General features: G+C 39.0%; 1 pseudogene across 1 annotated transcript; it reads right to left on the reverse strand.

The window, feature by feature from the left end:
- Nucleotides 1-684: 684 nt before the first annotated feature.
- LOC147361142 (ankyrin repeat domain-containing protein 26 pseudogene) lies at nucleotides 685-4,356 on the reverse strand (annotated as a pseudogene). The gene is made up of 2 exons (XR_015140054.1): nucleotides 4,186-4,356; nucleotides 685-2,100 (listed from the first exon to the last, which is right to left on the reverse strand). The product of XR_015140054.1 is annotated as an ankyrin repeat domain-containing protein 26 pseudogene (transcript).
- Between the last annotated feature and the right edge of the window lie 475 nt (nucleotides 4,357-4,831).

Below are 4,831 nucleotides of genomic sequence, written 5' to 3' on the forward strand. Positions count from 1 at the left end.
CCAATAGATTGCTTCCTCAGAAGGAAAATGAGGCCATTCCCTTGCTGCTTATCTCTTTTATATCTAGTCGTGTGTCTGTGTTAATCCCCAACTCCTAATTTATCCCTCCTCCCCACCTTTACCCTTGGCTAACCATAATATTCTGCAGGCATCTACTTGGGAAAGGATCTGAAAAAGAATGGATATATGTATACCTATACCTGAATCAACTTGCTGTACATTTGAAACTAACGCAAAATTGTAAATCAACTATATTCCAATATAAAAGAATAATGAAATTTAAAAAATGAGGTTGCTCCCATGCCTTCAAGGAGCCTCGATAACCTGGCCTCCACCTGCCTCCAGACCGCAGCCCCTACAACCCTCTCCCTGACTCACTCCATTCCTGCTGCTCACGAATCCTGCCACCCTCCATTTTTATTGGGCAAACTGGTATTCAAATGACAGTAATTGATCCTTAAAATGAGAATTAGGAGCAAATTGTTTGTAAAAATGTTCTAAGTAAATAGCATTAATAGCAGTGGGAAGTTTAAATCAAGAAGAACTTGGTTAAAGCTCACCACTTGAGTCCCAAATTATGATTTAATGACAAGTATATTTAAATGACTTGTCAATGAATTCTCAATTTAATGACAACTCTTTAAAGAGTTGAGAGGCATAAGAATAAATGATTCAAGCCTGAAATGTTTTCCAAGTTAATTCAAATTTACATGAATAAAACTAAAATTATACCAACAAATATGACAAAAAGGTATGACAAGCTACTGAAGCCAAAGTAGGATATATAAGTAATAGCATCTGGGAAACCTGGAATTGACTGTCAGGGTAATCCATGTAACTGAAGCTTAATTTCAAAATATTCAGTTTAGGTTTGAGCGTTTCTTTTATCTGCTTCATCATGATACTGACATGTGGTTACATAGAGATTAAAATTATTATCTGAATAGTAAATTACTAATACCCGTCTATATTAAAAATTTAGAACTTAATCTCTGAAACATTTCATAAGCGACATGATGTCTCTACTCAAAGTGAAGCATCTCTCGGGTCTAATTTTTATTTGCTGGATACAAGATGTGCCAGAATGAAGAATCACTTTGGATTTTCTTTCAGGAAGTCTGAGAATTATTTCTCCTTCTGGATACCTACTTCTCTCTCTGCTTTCTCATTTTCGTACTGACACATTCTCTCTTCTACGTGCTTCCATTTGTTGATTAACTCCGTGTTTCGTTCCTCCAGCATCAGACCTTGTTCCTCATGTTCAGCCTCAAGTTTTCTCAAAGTCTGCTGAAACTGGTCTTGGATGCTAATAACTATCTTCTCATTACTGTCGGCTCTGTTTTGTGCATCATCCAGTTGCTGTCGGAGCAACATGTTTTCACTCTGGAGTTGAGATAATCTTTCCTCTAAGGATTCCTGCTTTCCAAGGTATTCATTCACTTTGCCTTGTTCATTGAACATGTGTTCAATAACCTGCTTTTGACACTGTGCTTCATGTAAGTCTCTCTGGACACGTTCTAACATCAAAGTCTTTTCTCTGAGATCATCTGTCGTCTGATGCAGCTTGATTTTTAGCTGATTGAATTTATTTTTCACTTTAGAAAGTTGCTGGGAAAGCATCTCATTGTCACTTTTCAGGTTAGCCATATCGGACTTCATTTGGTCCTGCAAGCGTAACCTCTTATCTTTTGCTTTCTGGGAGGCAAGTTCCAGGTCTCTTTGTAATGTCTGACCTTGATCATGATCGTGTATGGCAGGAGCCAGTCTAGAACAGTAGGATTCCACTTCTGTTTCCAGTCTTTGTTTGCTTTGTTTTGCATTTTCCAGCTCAGGGTTTAGCATTGTATTTTCAGCTATCGGAATGTTAAGCTGGCCAGTATGCTGGAATATGGCCTTTGTCAACGTTTCCTTATTCAATTTTATTGCCCCTTGAGGATAATCATTCTCTCCTTCTACAATTTCAATACCCTCAAAACATTTCTTTTCTTTTTCCTGGTTCTGATTATTCACTGTGTCTATTTCTAGTCTTGCCGTGGCAATTTCATCCTGCACGTGGTTTTCGCGCAACAGACCTTTTGCTTTTCTCCCACTATCAGAAACCTAAGTGAGACAAAGGAGACTTTTAGTTAGTACTCAATAAAATGACATTTTATCATTTCCTCTGAAATGCAAGACTAACCTGTATGTTTATACAATGAAAAGACTGCACCAAGTGGATCTCCAAATGGAAAAAATGAGGTTCGATACAAACCTCAGACCTTATACAAGCAGAAATTCCCAAAGGTTCAAAAATTTAATTGAAGACAATGAATCCATGAAAGGAAAAAGAAAGCCCAAGGGACTTTTCAAGAAGCTCAGAACTGGAAAGGCTTTTCTCTGAATTACAACAAACACAGAAAGCTTAAAAGATTTATAGATCTGACTACACTTAAAAATCGTATCTGATGTGGTATATTTATATAATGGAAAACTACGAAGGCATAAAAAGAATGAAATAATGCTACTTGCAGCAACAAAGATGGACCTAGACATGCCCACACTCAGTGAAGTAAGTCAGACAAAGACCAGTCGTGTTGCTTATACGTGGGATCTAAAAGAACTTATGACATAACAGAAAGAGACCCACGGACATAGGAAACAAACTTACTCACCATATGGGGAAGTGGGCAGGGGAAGGGATAAATTAGGAGGTTGGGTTTAACATATACCATTTTATATATAGACAAGTATATATAAATAACCAGTAAGGATCTACTGTATATAAAATAACCAGTAAGGATCTACTGTACAACATAAGGAACTCCATTTAATATTCTACAAGCAGAATCTGAAAAGGAATATGTGTGTGTGTGTGTGTGTGTGTGTGTGTATGTGTGTATGTGTGTTAGTCCGTCATGTCCAACTCTTTGCGACCCCATGGACTGTAGCCCACCAGGCTACTTTGTCCATGGGATTCTCCTGGCAAGAATACTGGAGTGGGTTGCCATTTCCTCCTCCAGGGGATCTTCCTGACCCAAGGATCAAACCCAGGTCTCTTGCATTGCACGTGGATTCTTTACTGTCTGAGCCAGCAGGGAAGCCCCATTTATATAATATACACACACATATACATATATGTCTGAATCACTGTGCTGTATACCTGAAACTAACACAATATTGTAAATCAATTATAATTCCATAACAACACCACTCGCTACCTTTAAAAACACTGCATCTGATACTGATACCTCCTATACAGCTACTTCAAGTAAGAGCCTTAGCTCTGTATATATTTAAATAGATGAAATTTCATACAAAAATTATTTTCTTAAGAATATGCTACCTTTCTAACATTTTAATAGGCAATTGTAAGGCTTATATCTATTGACAACTATACTAAGCACTTCTACAAACATCAATTAACTATTAGCTATAATGATTCTGGAAAGGAAGACGTTAAAATTATATAAGTAACCTGCAGGCTTTTCATCAGGTCTTCTGACTCTGTTAGTCCTCTTACATCAAACCACAGTTACTTCTCTAGTACAAACATATCAGTACAAAATAATCCTCCTATTTCATTCATGGTATATACACTAATGGTAAATAAGGTAAAATTTAGAGAGCTCTTCTTAGAGAATCATGAGATTATTTGCAATAACTTTCATTCTCTCTTCATACTGTTTAAAATAGTAAGATGGGGGAAATACAATGACAAACAATGATCACTAAATGTACACTATGGCACATCTATCACTGTTTTCAGAAGTTCCTTGTACTGACACAGGACACTACACAGAGCAGAGGGTCATTTGCTCACAAGTACAAGAATGACTTCCAAAGTATGGTCTCTGAACTGCCTGTAGTTTTCTCCTTACCTTTAGTGGAAGTGATAAACTAACATAATCATCTATCAAGGAAGGGAAATCACGACCAAATGCCAGAATAGCTACTGTTAGTAGCAAGAGGTTTTTTTACTTTTTTTCCTTGGTGGGAGGGGGACTTTTATAAGTTTATTCTAAAGAAACAACTTTTTAAAGTGTACAAAAGTATTTTTACAACTGATGTCGCAGTTTTTATTAATTGAAAACCTGTAAATGATATGAAAAGGCCGTTGATAGGGTACTAGTGAAAAAAATGACAGTGGAGCCAAGAACAGACTCTGATTTAGACACTGAAGGTGATGACGTGCATGGAGTGACCGACACGCTCACTCCAGAGCACAGGGACTTTTGGTCGGGTAATGCAGTCGTCGGTGGAGCACACACGGTCCTGGCCTAAACCACAATCAGGGTCCCGGCTCTGCAAGACAGTCGCAACAATTTTGAGATCAATTCCTATGGAAAATATTAAAGGCCTCTCCTTGGATGAGGCCATGGTGTGTCCCTACCTGACTGCTGTAGACAAATGGATTTGAATTACAAATACTACTTTCCCAAGCTCTTCCTGAGAGCTTTTCGTTGTGGGAGATCTGCTGCTAGGACCTCGGGGATGGGACCCGGTCCATGTTTGAGAGGGACGTTGGGTGGGGGAGTGAATTCCTCTGCTTTGAGATGCCTCTTGGGAGCTCTGCAGAATGAAGGACAATCAACTTCAAGAGTGTTTGGTTTCTACCAACTGCTAGAAAAAATCCACAGGGAGCATTCCTGCACCTCTTGAGGATGCCAGTTAAACACACCTTCCTTGAAGACTTTACTGTGAGGGAGAACCCAGCTGGGAAAGTGGAGCCAGCTCTGAGCTGTTCATGGGGCAGGTGGCCTGGAGGGCTGACGGGCACAGAGGGAGGGGGTCCACGACCCTCAGCCACCTGCCAGATGGCAACAGAGAATTTTTAGAGTAAAGCATGTCACCA

Source organism: Bos grunniens, chromosome 13, assembly GCF_055505025.1.
Source record: "Bos grunniens cultivar Pamir isolate PY7600 chromosome 13, Bosgru_T2T1.0, whole genome shotgun sequence".
Classification (NCBI taxonomy): domain Eukaryota; kingdom Metazoa; phylum Chordata; class Mammalia; order Artiodactyla; family Bovidae; genus Bos; species Bos grunniens.